The sequence below is a fragment of the Sebastes fasciatus genome, chromosome 17, assembly GCF_043250625.1.
Source record: "Sebastes fasciatus isolate fSebFas1 chromosome 17, fSebFas1.pri, whole genome shotgun sequence".
NCBI classification, from domain to species: Eukaryota; Metazoa; Chordata; class Actinopteri; order Perciformes; family Sebastidae; genus Sebastes; species Sebastes fasciatus.
Window position 1 is genome coordinate 28,990,447 of NC_133811.1, and position 25,923 is coordinate 29,016,369.

The following is a 25,923-nucleotide window of genomic DNA, read 5'->3' on the forward strand; positions in this document are numbered from 1 at the left end:
GCTGGTGGCTAGGTTCAATAGGTGAAGCAGGGAACTGTGGGAAACTAAGGAGGGGAGTTGGGGGGGGGGCGGTTGGCAGAGAAGGTGAGGAGGTGCTGTGGCACGAACGTGCATGTTTTGAAAACCTCTGGGAGAAAGGTAGCCGGGCAGAAACGAATGCCAGAGAAGAAGACATGAAGGCAGAGTCACTTCCTATAAGAACACGCTTCAATTCTTCTTTTCAAGGACGTTTTCAAGACCTTTCAATGGCTTTCAATGACCTCAGCTCTTGATCAGTTGCTCAAAACACACGACCGAGGCTTACCGATCAGTTCAGATGCAAATATTTCATCAAATCTAAAATGTCATTGACTCTCAAGGACCAAATGAACACTTTGGTTACATTAAAAGCTGCAGGACAACAGGTGTGATGAAGCTTGAGTTGACTCAAGTTGCACAGAGAGAGAGAGAGAGAGAGAGAGAGAGAGAGAGAGAGAGAGAAAGGGGTTATGGGTAATGTAGTTCGCATAGGACTTACATTGGAGACAAATCTCCCAAATCTCAACACTGCACAACAAGCTGATCCGGTTTGTCTAAAGTCTGAGGCGGATACGAAATAGAAAATAAAAAATGCAAGTTTACACGGTTGAAACAGCCACGTGAACGTCTCCAAACAACCTGCAACATCTGACTCGACTTCACTCGGGTTTGAAGAATCAAAACTGGACCAGTATCTCCTTCAGAGAGAGAGAGAGCAGAGAAAAACTACCTCACAAGATGTTGGATTAGTCAGGACGGAGAGTTTACAAGCAACAGCTGCCAATTAACCACAGAAACACGAAGACAATCAGAGCTCATAAAGAAAGTTCAGATTCAGATCATTTAAGCTAAAGATATTCAGTAGTAGAGTTGTCCATCTTGACTCAGGATTAAAACAATCACTTGATCCACAGAGAATACAGTTCAGTGGCCTTGAAAAGTGGACCAACATGCATTAAATAAACATATATACTTGTATATTGAGTCAATACAACTCAGCAAACGTGGAATATCCAAAGTGTAATATCTTACTGTTCTTATAAGTCAAGCAACTACATATTTTCTATATATAATATATATATTTTTACTCTTCTTTACTTGTATTACTGTATAAATATATGTTTATGCACAGTCAGGATTGATACTTGAGTTTGTTGTACTTTGTGTTACGACAAATAAGTGAATACTATTCTATTAGATGAATAATGAATCCATAATAGTATAGGTGGCAGAAGTCCTCAGATCTTTTACTTAAAGTAAAAGTAGCAATACCACAGTAAATATATTAGTTACAAGTAAAAGTATTGCATTCAAAATTTTACTTCAATAAAAGTACAAAAGTTTTAGCACCAAAAAATATAATTAAACGTACCAAAAGCAAAATTACTCGTTATGCAGACGAATATATATTATATTATTGTAATAATTATTTATGCATTATGTGTTCATCACTTTAATGTTGCAGTTGGTAAATGTGGAGCTTATTTCAATCACTTTATATACTGCTGGGTAGCTCAATCTATATTTATAATATATTTATTTTATTTTATAATATTATTTATTATCAACCTGAATCTGTAAAGTATCTAAATCCATCAAATAAATGAAGCGGAGTAAAAAAAGTACAATATTTTACTCAAAAATGTATCAGAATAGAAGAAGTATAAAGTAACAGAAAACTTTAATAATAAAAATAATAAAATTAAGTACTTACTTTAATTAGTGCTTAATCTATTAATCTTCTATTTATTATAATTTACTAAATTAAAAAGATATTATTGCATTATTTTACTAATCTAGATGCATTATTGTTTACTAAATTTTTTTGAGATCCAAGACACAATCCTGACGAAATCCTAAAGAAGCTTTAGAGAGGTCAAAGGTCAAGGTCATACTGATGAGGAACCGAGAAGTGACAGGAAACTAGAAACACCAGAGTGTTTTTTATTTATTTTTTCCTGCAGGATGTTGGAGAGGAGGAAGAAACTGGAGAAGGAAGGATGATTGAGGAGGAAGAAGACGAGGACGTGAGGTACTTCTTGAGCAGATGAGTTTTCAGCCTCCGACACTCGGAGGAGAGTTACTGAGTGGGAAGGTCATTTCATGTTTTGAGGGGACGGGAGGAAGAGGAGGGGAGGACTCGGGAAGAACTGGTGAAGAAGAGTCAAGTTTAATAAGCTGGTCACAGACGGATGACCCTGAAACGGTGCAGGATATGTTCGAGGTAATTTAGAAAACAGTACACTGTAAAATGTCTTGCTCACTACATATTTCATTATTGATTGTTTGGTCCATAAACAGTCAAAAAATACTGTAAAATAGTTGTTATAATTTCCCAAAGCCAAGCTGACGTCTGCAAACTGCTTGTTTTATCCAAAAACCTCCAAAATATTAAATTTACTGTCAAATATAACACAAAGAAAAAGCATTGAATCTTCATATTCGAAGAAAAGCAGAAAAACAGTAGTTTTTTTGGATGTGTCGATACCAGAAATTTAGCAGTCGATACCAATACCAGTGAAAAAACAAAAGCAATGCAATAATAATATATATATATATTAATTCTCATATCTATTTTATTTTGCTGTGAAAACATCTCCTTCAAACAACTGGATTTATTCAAGTTTCTCACCATTTTAAACTACACCAACTCTGCCCAATAACTAATTTTACTGAATAGAGCCTGAAAGCACCATAATGTAATCGGTAGAACGAAAGCTAGTTAACGTTCCAACACATTTAATATCGTCGACGGGACGCCATTAGTCCCGAGGTCTGATCCCCAGTACGAAAAACGAGAATGTTTTCAGAATTTTGGCATCAACTTGGTACCAGGGTTCTCGTGACATCCCTAATTACGTTAATGGTTTGTGTAAATACCAGTTGATATATTGTCACTGTTTTTTTTAGCAAAACTAATAGACCTCGTCTGGCTTTATGGATAGCAATGTGTCGGTTTGTTCACTACTTTGAGAGATACTGAAAATGGACAGAAATATCTCAACAACAATTGGATGGATTTCTATGAAATTAGGTTCAAACATTCATGTTCCCCTCAGGATGAACTGTAATAACTTAGAGCACCATCATCGGGTCAACGTGTTCTTTATATCGGTATCGGCCTCAAGAAGCCAACATCGGTGGGCCATTATCTTCCATTATACAACAGTTAAAAATACACAACAAAACATAACATGGTGCAACTAAACGGTAGCATTAAAGTTTAACTGGTTTGGTTTTTGATGCTAATTAGTACCTTCTGTTGAGCAGGAAGTGATGTCACCACCAGCCAAACCGGTTCAGTTTGACAACATCTGGTGATTTTGGCAAGTAAGCAACCACTCGGAGGTGTGTGTGATGGAAAAAAAAAAAATTAACATCAAATTAAGTAAAAGAGCAAGGAGTGGCGGCTGAATTTGGAAACCCATCTGCTGCTGTGACTGGTGCAGAAAGACAGAAGTTCATTTCCTGTCGTGGTGATGAGTCAGGCGGAGAAATGGCACGATGGCGCAAGCCCAACGCCTAAAAATAGTCCCCCGGTGGTTTACGCCTCGTCTACACTTCGCCAAAACGTTGGAATTTTCTACCACATTAAAAAGTGAAGTAGGAAACTAACGAGCTCGCACGCCGCAGAGAGGACAGGAACAAAAGGCAGTTAAAATAGAAAATGTCATTGTGTTTGTGTTTCTTTCCAAGGTTGCATGTCGCTGCTTCCTCTCCCATCTTTCCTGTAACCTTTCCACTGTATAGACGTTGTCTAATGAAGCTAGAAGAAATAACAAAGAGACGTCGCAAAAGTGGTTAAAAATACTGTTGTTGTCATGTTCTTTTATAGGCTAAACGTTTCCTGTTCCATCTCCACTGTGTATATTATGGATTTAAGCAAACATACCAGTTAAAAATATTTAAAATATATTCCAAAAAGGTGGCATATAAACGGCTTTTGGAGACTTTTTTTAGATTTAAACCATCTAACAAAAGCTCTCCCTATTTTGAAGAGCATTCACTTCCTTTGTAGGGCTGCGACGATACGTCTATCTCCCGATTCAATATGTATTGCGTTTTTTTTAAGTATTGCGATTCGATATTACAATTTATTGCGATTTTTAAAAAACTTTTTTTAACACTAGACCATGGGAAAAAGTTGAGTCATACACTTCTAGGGACTTTTACATTGGAAAATATCTAAATTAATACATTAAAATGTTTGATTTTCAGCATGTGTGTAGTCAGAGATGTCCTGATTTTTTTCCAGCAACCCAAAAAACTCAAAGAATAAAGACATTTCCCTCACAGATTAGATGTATTTTGTATATACAGTTCCCTTTGTTAACACCTTATTTTGAAAACCGGACGTAGTCCCACGTGTCTACTTCCTCTAACTTCTCCAAGGTGGTCTCTAGCTCTCCCGTCAGCTCCGTTCTCTTTATACATCCATGGTCAGCTCCATCGGGATCGTTTCAATGCATTTAACATAAATGTCAGTATATGGGTGCTCTACAGTTGTAGCGTCGGCCCATTTGACCACGGAGATGAGAACGACGGCCGGCTCGACCGCACGTTACCGCAATACGATAACGTTTCCTGTCCATGACAGAGTTAGCATGCAGCTTTAGCCGTGATGTCTAGCTCTGCTTTTCCTGTCAATGTGTGAAACCCAAAGTGTTTCCATCCTTTACTGGACGTGTAGTGTTTACCACGCTGGATTTAACATGTGAGGGTGCAGGTCGTATCCACGCAGACCCTCCAACGATTTCTACTTTCTAGTTTCGGCTCACTGCGGTTTTTTTTGGTTGACGGATACGGAACGGATATGACGTTACTCAGACCACAACAATAAAAGTGGTAACTTCCTTCTTCCTCCACATAGACTCAAATGAAGCAAATATATCGAATCTGGCATTAAAAAAATCAATTTCAAAATCGTAAAAGAAATTGCGATACATGGGTGAATCCATTTTTTCCCCACTCCTGTCCCTTTGACTGACACGTCGTCCTGCTCTGAAGTTAAGTGAGTCTTTCATCCGGACTCACACACTCACAAAAGTGCACAAACCTCATTGTGAAATATTAATGTGGATGTTAGGTATCAAACAGCAGGAGGCCCGACCGTCCACACTCAACCAGAGTCTGTCTGTTCACATCTCTGTGATGGCGAGAAGGAGGTCACTATGACAAATACCTGCAGTACACTGACCTGCATACAGTAGAGTACCTCTCTGCAGGCTGGAAACAAGAACAATACTCTGATACCTGCTGATTTCAAAACACACAGGGCCGCGTTCAGACACCTGCTCATGTAATACTCACTTTATATTCAAAGTCACACAAAAAAACGTTTTCATCAAAAATAAATGGAAGTGAAATGCAGCAGGTTGTTTAACATAATAAACACTGGCTCCATCCTCGAGGATTATTATCTAAAGTATCACTGAATACGTGGAAGGTTTTGTTGACGATCTGTCACGTTTCACTTCTCTTTGTTGGCATTATTGTGTATTTGTGAGAAGTGACATTGCTGAAACAATTGAAACAATTTCAAGATTTTTTTCATCCATCCTTCAGGTACGACAATGTCAGGAAGTAAACACTTTGTGGTTTGATCATCAGTACTAAAGCTGTATTTGTACTGCTGCCTACGTACGTTCACACCAAGACACGGACAGCGGTCTCCTGGTTGAAAGTCCTGTGTTTGCTTGACCCGTCCACCACCTCTACCTCCCGCCCTGAATGGACGCTATTAATATTAATATTGTCGGTATTCGACGAGTTAGGAGTGAGAACAGGCGAGTGTTTGGTTTGTCCGTTCTGGGCATAGACCGTAAATAAGAAGTGGACGTAGTCACCATGACATCACTCCAATGGTTTGTGGAATACAGTTTTGAAGACTTGAGTTCATCGTTTTTGGCCGTCTCCAGTTTGGTTTTTGGCCGTCGCCATCTTGGTTTTTGGCCGTTGAAGTTTGGTTTTTGGCAGCGCCATCTTGGTTTCTGGCCGTCGCCATCATGGTTTTTTGCAACCACAAGTGACACGAGACGGTGGAGCTAAGTAGAACCGAACGCTGAATAAAATATGTAGGTGTCTAAAATGTTATAATTAACTGTCCTGAAGTGAAAACACACTGTGAAAGGGTTATAGTTCTACGACGAAAACACAGACAACTCCCAGACCTGACAACGCCGCGGTAGCGACCTGTCAATCCCAAGGTAGCCCCGCCCTAAAGCATCCCCTGCTTTATGGTCTATTTGACTCTAAACGTACTCTTAACTAAATGAACATCATGCTGGATTGAAGAAGACTTGAAACTAGCGATTGAGACCATAAACTCATGTTTACAATGTTTACTGAGGTAATAAATCAAGAGAGAAGTAGACTCATTTTCTCATCGACTTCTATACAATCAGACTTATTTTAGCAGCCAGAGGAGTCGCCCCCTGCTGGTTGTTAGAAAGAATGCAGATTTAAGGCACTTCACTCTTCAGACCCGGAGGTTGCCCACAGGCTTTCATCATAGATCTTATTTCAATAACCAGGACATTTATAGCTTTAGTGTCTGGATCTTCATTCTTCATCTCTATGGATTTTCCTGCTCAAGGATTCAAACCAGCAGCTTTCTGATCACAACACATTAACTCCCCTTCTGGTGATGGACTGATGGTCTTAGTGGATGAAACCGATCGGGGGGGTCGGGTGATCGATTGTGGAACTGCAGCATCAGTTTTCACCCCTAACTTTGATCCCCCTGATATCATTTTAGTCCTCACAACAACTTCCTGTCCAAAGACGGGGACAGTTTGGTAAGTAGAGTAACGTCTGAAACAGATTCTTTCATTAGAGATGAATAAGCCTCCGTCGGGGAGTATCACATTCAGCTGGTTTGGTTGGTGGCGGTGGCCTCGGTGGCAGCGGGGTTTTGTTCACAGTGAAGGGGACAGTGTGAGTAATGTCTGCCCTGATGGCTCTTTTAGTTACAGCTGGAGGAGCTGGGGGCCAAAAACTGATAAGACAAACAGGTTTTAATATAAAGTACACGATGGAGGGATTCATCTTGTGTCCGGGAAATATCCTAACTCAGGCAGATTTTCTGTGTGCAAATGTTTTGCAGTTTTTATGTGAAAAGAGGCAATAAAATGATTAATGACTTAGCCTTATAAATACTATTTTCCCTAAAGAAATATGTCAATTTAAGAGTTGTTATCTCTGTTCAGCTGAGTCGATATCATCCACACTTGTTGACTTCCCCTGCTGGACTGTCCCTCGCCCCATCTAGTCCGGCGTTGCCATGGCAGTGTGAAAAGGTGCAAGACGGAAATGTTCCTGAATGTGGTGCATGTGTGACTGAAAGGTTATTCCAGTAAGTTACCTGGAACTATGTGTGAAAAAGGCTTAAATTACAGTGGCTAGTATTTAATCACTGTCTTGAGACATCACTGATGTGGGCGTGGTCACGTGTGGAACATGCTCTCAAGAAGAAGTTTTGGGGTTCTTGTTATTTCTTGTTAAGACGCCATTGCTTCCTCCCATGTTTCCTACCTGACTGACACTATAATAACTACATTGCCTAAATAGAAACCTTCCTCTGGTTAGAAAAAAGAGCTTTTAAGCGTCTCCCAGTGCCGCTGCCTAGAAACTATTTCCTTTTACACAGAGAGACTGAGAGACATGAAGACTGAGAGCTCCAGATTCCTATGATTCCTGAATTTGGAGAGCAGCAGGACGGCAGGATGTCGCTAATTCAATCAGCCCAAAAATGAAAACAGAAACTATGATTCGTCGCCCAAATAACAAACAGTTTATTCTCATTTATATGTTAAACAGTCAGGAGAGTGTGACCAGAAGTTACATTAAAGTAGAAAATGTACTTTCGGAGTAGAGGTAAAACTAAAAATCCTAAAATCATCTCCTGCAGGTCTGAGGAGAGTCAATAAGAAAACATCTGTTCACCTGTTTCACTCTGTGTCACACCAAGAACAGCTGCTCCTGATGTTTTGGTACACGGTGTATCGTATCATTTCATCTAATAAGGTTAGTTGAGTAATGATGTGTAATTATGATGTTACTGCAGAAATAGCTTTCACACTGAGAAATGGAGGTTTGTGTCCAGGTTGAGCTCTGCAGCCACACTTCATTCAAGTTAACCCCCTATGTCTGAAAAAATGTCCAAAGAAATGTCCGAAAAATGTTCGAAAAAATGTCAGAAAAAAAGTAAAATAAATACATAAATAAATAAATCCGAAAAAGTGTCCAAAAAACGACCAAAAACTAAAATAAAAAAGTCCAGAAAATGTCCAAAAAAAGTCTGAAAAATCTCCGAAATCTCCGAAAAATATACTGCTACTATACTATCTTGTCATGAAGGAGGTTAAATAACGCTCCAAACTGACAATAAATTTTGGCAACGTAAAACTGTCATGGCCATGTCTATGTGACATCTACTGTTGACCTGCTATCTACCCCTAAAGACGCCCTGTATCCCCCTAAAAAAGACAAAAACGGGTCTATTGTGGGTCTCAGAGGGTTTAAGAACGAGTAGAATGTGTTTTTGGATATTTATTATCATTATTTTTTATCTACGGTTTGTTTCTCACCAGGTAATGCCTAAACTCGTCTGCTAATTAAAAAGTTGACCTGCTCCAACATGGCAGCCAGGACGCAACAAACTGCAAATAAACCAAAAGAAAACCACAGCGGGATGAAGAATACATCCCACAGGTAATTTATTCATGACTAGATTGGATGTTTTGTTGTTTATCAGGTAATAAAAAGCCACATATTTGCTGCCTTATTAAGGATAATTGAGTTGTATTTCCTTGAATGTCATATAATTATAAGTTAATAATTTTGCGGCTGAAGGTCATCTGAGGACATGTTTATAGGTTCTGGTAATGACGGGAAACATCATTTATCTTTACATTTTATAGACCAAACAATTAATTGATTGACTGCAATTAAAATTAATGGAATTCTTAACAATCGCAATTATTAATTAAACAATTAAAAATTAATTAATTTGCAGCCCTAGATATGGCATTATGTAATGAGCTCAGAGACAGTTTGTTTTAATTTGCACAGAAAACTTCTTCTAAATGTGAAAGCATGACTCAGCAGTAACTCAAATAACGAGTATTTTCATTATCGATGTTACTTATTTCCTCTGGAAAACAGTGAAAATATGTCAGTGTCTTTTGTTTTGTTTGAATAATTGTTCGAATCTCAAAGATTTAAAAAAGAAAAAAGCAGCAAATTATCACGAAAAAGAAGCTGGAAACAGAACTTGCTTGATTGACTTAAAGGTGCTCCATTCAGAGAGTGTCTGTTGCCTCTGCACGGCTCTCAAGATGGCGACAGCTGAGCCGGCGGCTCGTAGCTAACGTTGCTAACAACGGTATCAGGTAGACACTACTTCTCTATATCTTTACATAGCTAATGGTTGTTTGATGCTATGCTATGCACAATGACCTAATACAACCAGAGATGTATGGCCAACCTGGTCTCATGGGAAGACGTGTAAATAGCACAACATTTGAGGATATTCTGCATGTTACGGCTGGGCGATGTGGAGAAAATCAAATATCACAATATCGATATCGCAACGATAACGTAGGGTTGACTTTTGGTGCTTTCACTAAATATTTACAACATATTTTAATGAGATTTTTGATAAATAATTTTCAGTAATGTGGACATAATGACTGAGTGGGAAAAGGCAAATAATAGAACAGCTAGAACAGTCTGGTAAGTTCAGAAAATTACATCACAGTTACTGTAATGCAGTATACCGGTTTACAACATTACGATATCCAGAATCTAAGACAATATCAAGTCTCATATCACGATATTGATATAACAGCGTGTCATGATAATGTATTTTAGGCAGATTTCTATGGTCTCACAGTATATATACAGTATATAATAACTCATGTGAGTGTCTCGCCACTCTGCTAACCCGTTCATTAGCGGCTAAGTTTGAGCTGCTGTCAAACACAAACACAGACAGGAAGTAGAAAATGGGCCGAGGCAGATTCGGAGAAAGAGTCTCTCGCCTATAAACTGGGAACCAGCTGGCAAAACACTGGAAACACTGGAAACACTGGAAACACTGGAAACACTGGAAACACGTGAATGAGAATCATCAGCCTTAAAAGACCTGCGGCTGAAGTTCTCTTGAGCCAGGCAGCATCGCGGCGTCCTCTCCCTGAGGACTTTATGACGAGACGAGCCCGTGGCGTTAGCGGGCGGCCCCCAGGTGTGAACACGAGGAAACATATGAATATCAATGAGGAGGCTGATGGGAAAGAGAGAACCGTGCTCCGTAAGCTTTTTCTGGATAAATGAGGGTTTGGAACAAGGTTCAAATTAACGGTCCAGACGAGATGGGAGGGGGGGTGGGGGGGGGACTCCAACAAATCACAGTTTCCCTGTCTGGTCACTCATGTGTTGAGTAATTGAGAAACACACGGCGAGCTTTAATGAGAAAATAAGCAGTCGTTTCTCTCTCTTCATGAATAAAAATGACTTCTCTGAGATTTAAGGAAAAATCTAAATAATGTAAGCAGCGATAACAAACACACAGCATCTGTTTTTGAAGTGTTTGGCTCTAAATATGAGATGTGACACCCACATTCACCGGATGATTGATGGCATAAAACACAAACTAATTCAGACACTTTTTTAAAGGACATTCAGTAAATTATGTCAAAATGACACTCTTCACAGAGCGAGGCCGGGATTTATTTTAGGAAGGAAATCAGATGATCATTTTCTTCTTTCTCCATCTGCAGAATTGAGTTCTTCAAGTTTAAAATCCAGTGTGCACGATTACAGCAGCGACCCCTTTAAAACATAAACTGTCCTCCAGATATTAAATCAGAACTAATGCCGTTAACATGCTTCTCATTCTTAGATATCAATTAGTCAATCGACAAGAAATTAATCTTCTCTGATAGTCGATTAATTGTTTCAGCCAAACTGAGCATTTAGATAACATCTTCAGTTTTAATTCCCAGACGTGACTTACCAGCAGTTTTGTCATTATTACCGTAAACTAATATATATTAAAATAAATTAAAATATTTTATTTTTTTTAATCTGCAGCCATTTTGTTAATCAATTTGACATTTCAGTCAATTTTCCAAGAAATAAAATCCCCTAGGTCAACCTCCAACCTTGAGATTATTCAGAAATGTTAAATATCTCACTAAAGTGTCTTTAATTTCCCTCATATAGCAGTTACAGTATATATATATATATATATGCTTTTCTAGATACCCCATTTTTGATCCAAACAGTCTAATTTCTTCTCATATTAAAGGTTTTTTTTCTTTTTCACAAATACAATAGTGTACTATTTTGTATTTATTTATTCATTAATTTTTATTTATTTATTTTTAATCTTGTCTTTTTATTTATTTATTTTGGATTTATTTATTTTTATTGTATGTTCGGATTTTTCAGACTTTTAAAATAGAATCCCTTTCTTAATCATATTAAATAGTTTAAACAAGTTTTTATTTTATTTTACAAATAGTATACTATTTTGCATTCATTTATTTATTTTTATTTTTATTCTTGTCATGTTATTTATTGATTTATTGTTATTTATTTTAAATTTTGTCTTTTTATTGATTTATTTTGGATTTATAGATTTATATTTTATGTTCTGATTTTTCTTGACTTTTTGTGTACATAATATGTCCCTGAATATATCATACAGTCCTCTTTTTAAAAATCACAATAAACAAAGCAAAAAATAAATAAATAAAATACTCATTAAAGTGCTCCTCAAACATGTTTAATAAGGTGTGGAATCCCTTTCTTATCCATATAAAAGAGTTTTCTTTTTTAATTATTTTTTAATAAAAAAAATTCTTAATTTTAGAAACACAATTTTGTATTTATTCAGTTTCAATATTGTCTTTTTATTTATAATTTATTATGTATTGTAGGTTCTATTTTGTGTCACTATTTCTTCTGTTAGTTTCTTAAGTTAGAGAAAATAAAAAAATACTCAAAGACTTTTAATAAAGCATGTAATCCTTTTCTTAACCATATTTTATTTTACAAATATGATTCTGTATTTATTTATTTATGTATTTATTTAGAAAAAATATAGTCTTTTTATTTTTATTTTTTTATTTCTTTATTGTAGGTTTTATTTTTTTCATTGTCACTATGTGCTGTTGCAGCAGTATGCAGCAGTGACCCCCATAGAAACATACTAACGGGCTGAAACACTGACTATATGCGCATTTTATGTTATAATCTGCAGAATGTAAGCTTTTATTTAATTCTAACTCTTCATACTGACACCATGTGACCTCCCTGTGTGCCGTTAGTCCTGCTGATGAAGATGAGGGCGGGACTGAACTCCAGATCGATGTTAAGCTGATTGGCCCGGAGGGGAAACAACAGTCAGCGCTCCATAAAGGAGGTGACATATCTGTCAGTGATTGGTCCAGACAGACACCTCATGATGTGGAGGACGACGTGTTTACTGTTGGTGTGTTTATCCGTCATGCGGCTCCCTGCAGCGCCGGATGAAGACCAGCTCTCTCTATATACCTCTTCTTTTCTGCACACGACAGAAGTGAAGTCTCACTTTTATTTGCATGTTACATTAATATTAATTAGAGCTCTCAGCTGACAAGCATCCACAAACTGTGTTTTATCTCATCTGCAAAAAAATAACTCATTTGCATTTTTCTTCCTCCTGTCATTGTATTTAACAGACTACATGTTCCGGAGTCATCAGGACGTACAGTAAAACCCTGTTTTCTGCTCTGACCCACGCACGTTTTCCCAAGAAATCAACGCTGATATTTTTGGACTGAAGCTGCCGTGTTGTGCCAGTTCTCAATATCCTAAAATTTAGCCGCCTCCTGCCAAAAAATTTCAAACAATTACAAGCATCCAGTGTTTCCCCCCGGTTATTCTTGGCAGTGTGGAAAAGCCTCTGAAGCAGCACGCCGACCACAAACTCCACCACCACCACCAGGAATATTCCTGTTGTTATGCACATTTTATCCTCACTAATATGATCAGGTGATCATATTGATTAATGGCACAACAGAAGCAATAAAATATCACACAGAAGGAGCCACAATCAGATACCTGATCCTTAATAACTAATACAGATGTACTGATTAAATCAGGCACTGATCACAATCAGCCGATTTCACTCGATCAGTGGTCCGGGAATTTGCCAAAACGGAAACCAAATGTAAAATAGAAGAAGGAAATGAATGTGTTTTCACAGCCGGAGACACTTTATGTTGTGTTGTAGATGAAAATAGGAGGATTATTTAATGATGTATGTAGAGTTTCATATGTAGTGCTGAGTGATAAATCAGATTCCAGTCCTCTGAATCACTGACCACATCTCTGATTGTCTGATTAAGCCTGGTGTTGTACTCACTGATCAACCAATAAACAACCAAGCAATTGCTTTTACTTTGGCGGGATGAATGCCATCTACAGAAAAATGGCCTCAAAAATACCAAAAAGCATGAATAAGATGGACGCAGCTTGGTTGAACCATCGACGTATTATAAGAACTGGATACCGGAGATGCCCAAGATGACGCATATTCAGTCCAATGAGAATAGCTCGCCTGGCACAAAAAGTTGTCTATCTTCCGGGTTTATTTCCGAGGTATGCGTCACACTGAATATGCGTAGTATTTCTCGGCCCATATAGACTTTACATTGTGATGACATCACAGATTTTTAAATCGCTTTTCTCGGCTCGAGGAAAGTGTAAATATAAAACCTGCATGGATCAAAATTTCTATCTTTTGCGAGAATACCGCGAGCGACCACTTGAAAAATTGGAAGTAAGGCTGGGCATCGGCACCGTATCCAGGTCTTATTATTCATCCATGTGTTGAACTTACAAGAATAACGTCTCATAAATAAACAGCCTGATTTCCTAAATAATTACGTTCCCATACAACAAAACTGCGTTAGTCAATTACGTTTCACAGGAACGTATTTGCTACTGGATTATATTTGTATTTGACATATCACAAAGTGTTTAATCCAAGTCAAAGTAAAGGCCTTTACACGCCGGACGAATAACCGCCACAATAATATTACTAATGCAAATATTGTATGTATGCCTAGGGCTTTTATTGTGAAAGGTAAGAACAGAAGGAGTGGATCTAATCTGCGCTTCCATTGTCAAGGTTGAAAGGAGTAATAAAGTTGTCCGTCTTGGTTCGGACTACGGAGTCTCAGTATTTTTGGTTCATAAATATAGGCGCAACTCAACTCATTCCGCGCAACATGATTGGTTGATGCCTTTATTCATGGTGTGAAAGCTCAGAAAAATCAAACTAGTTACGAAAAAATGTAATATTAGCGTTCTGTTTGAAAGCCCTCGTGACAAAAACAACAGTTTTAAGAATTAATCGCATGGGGGGAAAAAAGTACTTTAACCCAAAACATGATTTTTTCCTGTTGCCTAAACCTTAAGGAATGCAGTTTCGAAAAGGAAAAAGCGTCACAAGTGGTGAAAATACTATAATGTTGATATACACGTATGTAGAAAAGTTGATATGAAACGTATTTTTGATTCAGAACTGTCGAGATTCAACATATCAGTGGTTTGCAGAAATGTACAATGCCAACATTTTATTATGGTGATTGGGCTGGTATGACATAAAATTATATTTGTCACTTTTGGGACTCCGTAGCATAGACAGAGATATTAACATGTGCATGGCGGCAGTTTTCATAATGATTGGAATACATTTAAATGTATTTTATTGATAACAATTGAATACAGTTATAAAAATTTACAAAACAATCTCACCTAAATGTCCAATGTCGTTATTCTGCACACACAACATCTATTTCCTGTTTCCTGTCTGTCCGTCCAGGGAGAGGATCCCTCTTCCTGAGGTTTCTAACATTTCTTTCCCCATTAAAGGGGATTTTCCTCCTCTGAATCGAGGGTTTATAAGGACAGAGGGTGTCGTATTCTGTAAAGATGTTAACTCCCGAGGCAAATTTTGTGATTTGTGATATTGGGCTGTATAAATACAGTTCACTTGATAAAAGCTGAGCAGAACAAGAAGAAACGCTCCTTCTAAAAGCCTTTATTGTGTCAGGCGACCGGTTTCCAACTCACATGGTCTGAAATAAAAACAGATTGATTACACTCGGTACACTTTATAGACAATGTTAACTTGGTGTATTGTGCCTGAAGGATGTTTTCATTTCTGCTCGTGAAACTGATTGCCTCTGAAGTCTTTTTTTTTCATATTTCTTCAATAAACTGCTCATATTAACATCTCCGAGGAACCGCAGCCGGCTTCGACTGTCGACTGGAAATGCAGATGCATCACTCACTACTGATTGGTTCAAATGGACCACAATGAGTGCGGCTGCTTTACAGTTGAAACTCGAGATGAATTAATAACAACTATAGCCTGACTGATACTGATATTTATATAATTGGGTAGCAGGTTATTTTACAGTGTTCAGTTATTGAAGACACCGTTTCTAAATTACCTCACATCTGGTTTGGCATTTCTGTTCTGTAAATTATTGTTACTAATGCCCCTTTCCCACTGGACAAAAACCCCACTAACACCCCAGCCTGTTCGCACAAAAAGTCGCACAAATGCCGCGATAATACGCAAGGTGTTTAGCATGGAATAAGTACGCAAATAAATGAAATAAACACCTAATTCACAGAGTTAGATGTGAAAAGAAACAGCCATTATACGTGCTCCTCAAAGCCACCAGACTCCATTGACACAGTAATTTTACCTCGCTAATCATCGTAAAACACACTTTATTCAAACTCGACAGAAACTAAATAAAACTCATCAAAACTGTATTTGTTTGTGTTTCTACTGTTCCAACAATCACCAACTCTGGTTTGGTCAAAATAAACCCTTAATTCAAAAAGTTAGATGTGAAAAGAAACAGCCATTATATGAGCTCTTCAAAGCCACCAGACTCCATTGACAGAAACAGTAATTTTACCTCGATGATGACAAAACAAAACCATCTTTGTTCGTCTTTCCACTGTTCCAACAATCACCAGCTCTGGTTTGAGAGTTTGAAAGAAACACTGAACAAGTAACAGATATAAAAAGGTAACCATCGTAACATTTTCACGGTTTCCTAACCCTGTTTTCTGGCGCATTTGTGACGTTGAACGTGACACACCAGAAAAAACAAAAACAGAAAGGCCAGTACAACGGCACGGTATACTCACAATGGGAAAAGAAGTCTATCGCTTATTTAAGCAGGCTTTCATGTGTTTAAAAGACCTGCATACACGTGCTAATTTTGGTGGGAAAAGGGTTTTATTGGCTGAGTGCAGCTGCAATGATTAATTGAATAGTTGTCAACTATTGCATGAATGCCACGATAATGCAAGATGTTTAGCGTGCAATAAGTACGCCTCTCTTGATTTCCGCATGTCATTTGTACGCCATGTATCCTGTACTCACTGCAATGTAAACACATCCGTAATAAATGCTTAAAAGAGTTAGTGACATAGTATAAAAAGCAAGTTGGGATGGGGAGGTGGACGTGGAAGTGGTCGTACTTATTTGAATCCCCAACCATGACGTTGTCTCTTACCCTAACTAAGTGGTTTTCTTGCCTGAACCTAACTGCAGACGTTTGCGTGGCAAACATATAACATGCAAAAAGCAGCGTACAATTGACACGCAAAAACGCTAAAATGTGTACTCATGATACGCAGAATGTCCGTGACATTCACGACATGTCTTTCGTAGTTGTTTCCATACGTGTTTTACTTAGTTTACTTACTTATTTTAAACCCAACCATGACATTTTCCCTTACCCTAACTAAGTGGTTTCGTTTGGAGTATAAATGACACACGAAAAGCGACACACAAAAATGCTTAAATGCGTACTCACAACACGCAGAATGTCCGTGTGATGTCGTGGTATTTATACGCCTTCCCGTGAGACCGGGTTGGATTAATCGGTTTGAGTAATTTTTGAAGAAAAGAACGTAAAAATTCTGATTCCAGCTTCTCAAATGTGAATATTTTCTGGTTTCTTTACTCCTCTAAGACAGTAAACTGAATGTCTTTGAGTTGTGGACAAAAAAAACATTTGAGGACATCATCTTGGGCTTTGGGAAACACTGATTGACATTTTATAGACCAAACAACTAATCGATTAATCGAGAAAATAATCAGCAGATTAATCGACCATGAAAATAATCATTAGTTGCAGCCCTATGGCCGACACGCCGGTATCGATATATCTGGAATAAGATATCGTCTGTAATATCTAATAACTACAGCAGCTGCAGGGTCATCTCCTGGTTGGCTGATTTAAAAGATGTTTTTATTTTATTTTTAGTATCTGCTCTTACAAACTGCTATGTGATTGTTTGAAAAATAAAACTGCCAATTCTGGAGAACAGGATGTAACAGGAAAATTTGATTGGAAATGAATAACCAAAAGAGTTCAGGGGAAGATATGAATGTTTTGGAGAAGCGGGTCCAAGTTACCGTACATGGGTAAAAAGCCTTTCCACAGCATGAACAAATATTGTTACAGATTATTTGCACATAACTTTTTTTTTAAATTGATTTCACGGCGTGTAATGAAAGCTTCTACACTAGTGCAGGATGTTTGCAGAATATGGTTCAGATTGACTGACTGGAGAAAGAAAATCATCAGAAACATGATATATGCTTCAGATAGACGTCAGATTCTGCAGCGCTGATTTATTAACGGTGATTAAACACCAAAATAAGAGCTCTTTATATGAGTGGAGTTAGATCTGGTCGGACGGGGATCCCCCCCTTAAAAACGCCCCCTGAACCTCCCAGTCCACGTGGAAGGTGGGTTTGGTCCAACAGCAGCTGTGCAGATCCAATACAGCAAGTGTGTGTGTGCGTGTGTGTGTTATAGTGTCCGCCTCTCACACGCACACACACAGTGTTTCTGACCAGCCCGTGCTCTCCAGTGACTCATCACACACACACACGAAATCACCGCCACTTCACTTACTCATGCAAAACCTGGCACGCTCGTACTCGCTTTCCCAAACACACAAACACACACACACTATTTCATAAAGCACTGAGAATATCCGCCCGCAGTCACACAGCAGTTCATGAAAAAGGCACGAAATTGATTGTATTGATTCGTGTACAGACACAAATGTCAAATTTGTTTTCGTGATCTCAGCACAAAATCAATATTGTATGTATTCCACATAATTGTGAACCACAGAGGTATACGCCGCGTAGGGAGGAGGTCGGGGGGGAACTAGAGCGTAACTTCCATATTTAAGTTACGCCAGTGTTATTTAAACTCAAACCGCAATGTTTTCCTAAACCTAACTACCGGTAAGTAGTTTTTGTTACGTAACTTCCGTACTTAAGTTACGGCACTTCCGGTGTTATTTAAACCCAAACCACCATCTTTCCTCAATATTTTGACATAAAGAAAGTCTGCAAGAGTCCGTCATCAGAGCTGCGCCCATAGCAACGGTCTGTTATACATAGCAACGGTCTGTAACACAGAAATTACAGACCGCGGAACACCGTGATTGACCAATCAGAATCGAGTATTCAACACAGCCGTGTAATAAGCAAATGTTATAACGTAGCTTCTGTACTTAAGTAACGCCACTTCCTGTGTTATTTAAACTCAAATCACGATATTTTCCTGAACCTAACTAAGTAGTTTTTCTCACGTAACTTCTGTACTTAAGTAACGCCACTTCCTGTGTTATTTAAACTCAAACTGCAATCTTTTCCTAAACCTAACTAAGTAGTTTTTGTCACGTACCTTCCGTACTTAAGTTACGCCACTTGCGGTGTTATTTTAACCCAAAACACGACCTTTTCCTGAACCTAACTAAGTAGTTTTGTTGCCTAAACCTAACCAAATCAATCTATTTCCTAAGCCTAACTATGTAGTTTTTATTTGGAAAAGACTGGAGTGTAAATTGACACATGTGTCACGTGTTACTGGACATTCGTAGGAAAAATCCCGAAAAATACGAGAAATTCGTGTCTATGGACACGAATCAAATAGACTAAATTTTGTGACTATTTCACAAACAGAAATGTGTGAGTGAAATAAAAACAATACAGAGTGAGTGAAATAGAAATATGCGTGCAGGATGCAGCTGTCATGCAGCTTTCTGCATGTGCATGTGAAATAAATAGCGGTTACAGCAACAAAGAGCGTGTGTGATGGTGCGTACTGTGTGAGGTGTGTGTGTTTGTTCCGGCTCGTATAGCTGCCATAAAGCCTCCTGACTGAATGCCACTGAGGGGCAACACAAACTGGGAACACAGAATGGGGTCCATTTCAATCGCCACAAATAATAAAAAAAAACATGCTGCAATTTCCAGCGATAAAAACCAACGATGTGAACAGTCTAAACGGCGAAATAAAAGCTTACTACTGTAGCAGAGAGTGTGAGTGTGTTTGAGTGAGTGTGTGTGTGGATTGAGGTGACAGGTCAGGTGGTAACAGCAAATCACAGCTGCACTTCCTAGGAACCGGCGAAATGTGTGTGTCAAAGAAATAGCAGCGTGTCAGAGCAGGAAGAGGAAAAGCGAGAGTGTGTGTGTGTGTGTGTGTGTGTGTGTGTTGGCGTTTGTGACGAATAAATAGCAGCCAGAGAGCAGGCGAAGCGAGCGCGCTCTGATTCGGAGACTGGCAGCATGACTGACTGATCCCTGCATCCATATCATAGGATTAAAAAGCCTGACACGGTGGCGATACAATAGCTGCAAAATATGAGACAAAAAAAAAATCAATGGAAAAGGAAATGTGATTATGAACCAGAACAGGCGAGATAATATTTAAAATAAAATAAAAAATCTGACACACTTTTCGACAAGATCCATATAGAGTGCTGGTGGATGTTAACGCTGTCACCGGGCAGTATAGACGACGAAGGAGGGAGGAAGAGGAGGAGCTGCTGCCAAATATGAGCCTCCGAGAGCCAAGACACACTTCAGTCCCACTGTGAGGGATGTGGTGGAGGGTAGAACCTGCCCAAATTCAGTTTACACACCTGTTCGTCTAAATCTCCCCTCTGTACTGTACGTCCTTCAAAACTGGAAGCAGAGAGTCACACGAGGACAGCGAAACAAAAAGTCGACGATATATTCTCCTGACTGGGGGGGTCGTCGTATAGGTCGCTGATGGGCTCCTTTTTCGTTTGCTGCATATGGCCTGAACCGGTTTGGGAGGCACAACTAATTATTCATGATTTTATGTAACAAGATTTGGGTACAAAATTAGGTCGCAGAGCGAACTGAGTGAACTTGGAGAAGGGAAAAGTTTCATCATGAGGAAGACAACTCCTATATTATATACTACCGATGCTAGTCTATATATACACAGACATTAAAATATACGTGTGTCCTTATGCACAGTCTGGGTCAGCACACCATGTAAACCAGTTTGTCTTCATAACAACTGCTAGTTTCTGTAAAATAATAAAAATTAAAAAAACTGCTTTTAAATACAAACCCATTAACAAAATTGCCAATAGTCAATAATCCATTATAAGCAGCCTATATATGCACACTGGTTTCCATATCAACCAGTAGAAAACAGTGGTGTAGTGGTTATTGATGAGGTGGATGATAGGGTTACCGAGAAGGAAGTGGGTATATACTCTATGTACTATATATTGCTTTTTGACACATTGCACTGACAGTCTGTGCCTTTTTATAGACCAGTTTACTGTAAATACTGGCAGCCTATTTCTGCATAAACCAGATAAAACCAGTCTGCCATTAGGTTTCTTTACAAACCAGTACCATATAGTCTGTGCCTTATATAAACCAGTTTAAAACCAGAATACTGTACATACTGGCAACCTAAACCAGTAAAAAACAGTCTACCATTAAGGTAACTATAACAGCCAGTTTTTATTATAAACCAGTACATTACACACTGACAGTCTGTGCCTTATATAAACCAGTTTACTGTACATACTGGCAGCCTAAACCAGTTAAAACCAGCCTGCCATTATGGTAACTGGCCACCAGTTTCGTAATAAACCAGTACCACAAGTCTATACCTTATACAGTATAAAACAGTTTACTGTACATACTGGCAGCCTGTTTCTGCATTAACCAGTAGAAAACCAGTCTGCCATTGTGGTAACTGACTTTCAAACCAGTATCATACACACTGACAGTCTGTGTCTTATATAAACCAGTTTACTGTACATACTGGCAGCTTATTTCTGCATAAACCAGAAAAAAAAACTGTGCCTTATATACTGTAAAACAGATTAATGTATATACTGGCAACCTAAACCAGTTAAAATCAGTCTGCCATTGTGGTAACTGATAGACAGTTTCTTCATAAACCAGTAGGCTACCATACACACTGACAGCCTGCGCCTTAAATAAAGCAGTTTAAAACCAGTTTACTGTACATACTGGCAACCTATTTCTGCATAAACCAGTAGAAAACCAGTCTGTGCCTTATATAAAACAGATTACTGTATATACTGGCAACCTAAACCAGTTAAAACCAGTCTGCCATTCCGGTAACTGACAGCCAGTTTCTTCATAAACCAGTACCATACACACTGATAGTATGTGCCTTATATTAAACAGTTTAAAACCACAATACTGTACATACTGGCAGACTAAAACCAGTAGAAATCCAGTCTGTAACTGACAGCCAGTTTCTTTATAAACCAGTACCATACACACTGACAGTCTGTGCCCTCATTGCCATACAGTATATAAAACAGTTTACTGTACATACAGGCAGCCTAAACCAGTTAAAACCAGTCTGCCATTGTGATAACTGACTGCCAGTTTCACCATACACACTGACAGTATATGTGCCTCATATATAATAAACAGTTTAAAACCAGAATACTGTACATACTGGCATCCTAAACCAGTAGAAAACCAGTCTGTCAACAGGGTAACTGATAGACAGTTTCTTTATAAACCAGTATCATACACACTGACAGTCTGTGCTTTAAATAAAGCAGTTTAAAACCAGTTTACTGTACATAATGGCAACCTGGTTTTAAACCAGTTAAAACCAGTCTGCCATTATGGTAACTGGCCACCAGTTTCTTCATAAACCAGTACCATACACACTGACAGTCTGTGCTTTATATTAAACAGTTTAAAACCAGTTTACTGTACATACTGGCAGCTTAAACCAGTAGAAAACCAGTCTGCCATTCCAGTAACTGATAGACGGGTTTCTATATAAACCAGTACCATACACACTGACATGTCTTTGCCTTAAATAAAGCAGTTTAAAACCAGTTTACTTTACATACTGGCAACCTAAACCAGTTTACTGTACATAATGGCAACCTAAACCAGTTAAATCCAGTCTGCCATTATGGTAACTGATAGACAGTTTCTTCATAAACCACCATACACACCGACAGTCTGTGCCCTCATTGCCATACAGTATATAAAACAGTTTACTGTACATACAGGCAGCCTAAACCAGTTAAAACCAGTCTGCCATTATGGTAACTGCTGCCAGTTTCTTTACCATACACCCTGACAGTATCTGTGCTTTATATTAAACAGTTTAAAACCAGTTTACTGTACATACACATAGAGAACCAGTCCACCATTAACTGGCATGAAGTCAACGTCTGTTTACCAACCAGCCCTCTGAACGTTGCTACGTATATCACACTAAACGAGTTAAATAACACGATTAAACAAACTTAACGTGCTTATTTTTTCTCCATATAAACCAGTTAAAGACGTTAAAACCACAAACAAACGGTCGTTTTTAACGTAAAAACAGATTAATATCAAACTAATCGGCAGTTGGTGTGTTTTTTTGAATCAGCGACTAACCGTTCAGAATGTACACACCAACGGACCGATTCTATACCGTTAAAAGCGGCTCTAATGTTGAAGACAGTCGGTTAAAACACACAATAAAGGAGTTAAAAACGTTATAATGATATTATCTACCGGTGTGTTTCTGTTAAAAACCGCTTGTGTGTGCCGTTATAGCAGGCTGTGTGTGTGTGTTTCTATACAGCAGCCCGCTGACGGCGACGGCTTCACCTCAGATGACCCAACCAGCCAGACTGGCTGTCTGCTAGCTAGCCCCGTTTGAACCGAACATACAGCGGGGCAACAACAACACTTCAACGGACACTACAGACTCAAACTGTCGCTCCTCTTCACCTCCACCACCCACCATCCAAGAAAATACCGGGATAATAGTCTACTCTGCTCGGCTTGGAGGTAGTAGTAGTAGCGCTGACTCGGATGGTGAAGAAGAAGAAGAGAGGAGAGGAGCCAAAACAAATGCGTTTCCCCGACATGAAAGCATCCAGAGAGCCCCGTTTGTGCCGCTGTGTTCGGGGGTAACGGTTACCTCTAGAGCGGGTAGCTCCAGCGGGGGTACCCGTCGTTGATTAGGGGGGCTCTTTGGTAGCTCTGCTGGGTAATAATGTGCACTTTCACCGGGGGGGTGGAGGGGGCATCGCAAAAGTTGGGCTTCCAGTAAAAAAAAATGACATTCACTTGTCTGACAACTATCCTCAAAGTTACCTGGTTGTCTAAGTGTTTTTAATGGTTGTTTTTGCCGGCTGATAGCGAGGTGGTTCCCCGCTCAGAGAGGTGTGATGGAGGGGGGTAGTACCAGCAGCGGCAGCAGCAGCGGCAGCAGCCCGGGCAGCAGACACTCACAGGCGGCTAGTCTGGCTCTGTCAACCCGCTCTAATAACTTCACTTTTGCGGTCACTTTTGGTCAAAATTTCTGCCCAGGAGTTAAATAAATAATAAGTTCCCCGTGTGTCCTACCTGTGTGCGGTGTCTGGTTGCAGGGTGCGACAGCCTGGAAGTTGATTTATTCCCAGATATCCCGAGTGGTGCGGTGCGGGGCGCATATAGCTAGCGCTGGGTACAGTAAAGATTGTAGCATAGCTAACCTAAAGACAACAGTAGAGAGAGGAGAAGGAGAAAAAAAAAAAACCTCCTCGTTGCTCATAGGGGGGATCGACGACAAAAACCACATGATCTTTTACGTCAGCATATATTTGCATAGGATGCCAAAATTTACGTTTAACGCAGGTTGCAGGTGGACGTGGAAAAATGCACAGAAAAGTTTGATTGTGGTGCAGCAGCAGCAGCAGCAGCAGCAGCCCGGACTGCTGGCTCTGCTGGGCGGGTTGCGGTGGAGAGGAGCAGGCATGATGCAGCCTGGTCCTCCTGGTCCTCCTGTTGCAGACCTGAGCTGCACCGGGCTGCTGGGTCTCACTACTTCCAGCATGGGCTGAATAAACATCACTATAACCCTCCTATATGCTCATGTATGCACTTATATCACACCTATATATTTAAGTTTATTATGACTTTATAGTGCGCAGACACTTTTCCACACTGCTTCTGCTGCATTCCTCACTTATAGTTATATATGTATACATTATGTATAGTATTTTTTTTTTTTACAATACTTATGATTTATTTTCTTTCTGCAAAATCTTCCTGAAAATGTAAATAAAATTAAAAGATAAAAAAAAAAGTGTTAATTTCTTTAATAACACCTGTTTGATCCAGGAGCTGACCTCACAGCAGCACTATAACCCTCCTATATGCTCATGTATGCACTTATATCACACTTGTGGTGAAATGTATTTAAGTTTATTATGACTTTTATGGTGCGCAAAGACACTTTTATCTGCAGGTATCACCACACTGTTTCTGCTGCATTCCTCAATTATAGTTATATATATATATTATGTATACAATTTTTTTTAATTTTTTTTTTTACATTATTTATGATTTTCTTTATTTCTGCACAAGCCAATCAAATTGAAAATGTAAATAAAATTAAAAGATATAAAATGTGTTTAAATTTCTTTAATAACACCTGTTTGATCCTGGAGCTGACCTCACAAGGCAGCACTATAACCCTCCTATATGCTCATGTATGCACTTATATCTCACCTGTGGTGCAATATATTTAACTTTATTATGACTTTATGGTGCGCAAAGACACTTTTCCACACTGCTTCTGCTGCATTCCTCACTTATAGTTTTATATATGTATATAATGTATAGTATTTTTTTATTTTTTTTTTTTTACAATATTTATGATTTATTTTCTTTCTGCACAAGCCAATCTTCCTGAAAATGTAAATTAAAATTAAAAGATAAAAAAAGTGTTAATTTCTTTAATAACACCTGTTTGATCCTGGAGCTGACCTCACAAACAGCAGCCTGCTCTGCTGCAGCATCACCCTGTCATATTAAATCATCCATCTCTATATATATTTATATATATGATATACATTAGCAGTGATTATAAAGAGAGGAGTGGGAGTGGAAGTATAAGTTTCTCCCGCTTCGACAGATTATTGCTGTGTGTATTTCATCAGGCTCATGTATTTTTGATAAATGGGCTTGTTGTGGTTGATCAGATGCAATAAATGTGGAAACATCCCCACACAGGTCTGTGAAAAGATGACAGAGAGCGACACCTACAGGCACATCTGAGAGCTGCACCCTGCCTCATGGTGAAGGATGGACTCTTTACTTTATGTTTAGTATTATATACCATAAGTTTATTTGTGATTTCAAGACATTTGTGCAGATTCAATTACCTTTGACATCTGTGGTGAAGAGAGGGAACAAGCTCTTTTTTATTTATTTTATTATTATTTATTATTATTATTATTATTATTATGTTAAATTCATATATATATATATATATATATATATATATATATATGAGTGCAATTATGTGACTCATCACCCTTTTTAATTATTTTTTTGTATAATTTTATTTAATTATTTATTTTATAAACATTTATATATATATATATATATTATATATATAGACATATATGAGTGCAATTCTGTGACTGATCAACCTTTTTATATTAAAATTATTAAATTGTATTTTTATTGTT

General features: G+C 38.5%; 1 protein-coding gene across 8 annotated transcripts in view; it reads right to left on the minus strand.

Moving 5' to 3' along the window:
* Positions 1 to 24,092, minus strand: part of LOC141753847 (zinc fingers and homeoboxes protein 2-like) — a 130,254-nt gene extending 106,162 nt beyond the window's left edge. For all 8 annotated transcript variants that reach the window (XR_012590520.1, XR_012590517.1, XR_012590515.1 and 5 more), the window contains exon 1: positions 23,813 to 24,092. The gene's annotated coding sequence lies outside the window, so the exon portion shown is untranslated. The remainder of the gene's footprint in view (positions 1 to 23,812) is intronic.
* Between the last annotated feature and the right edge of the window lie 1,831 nt (positions 24,093 to 25,923).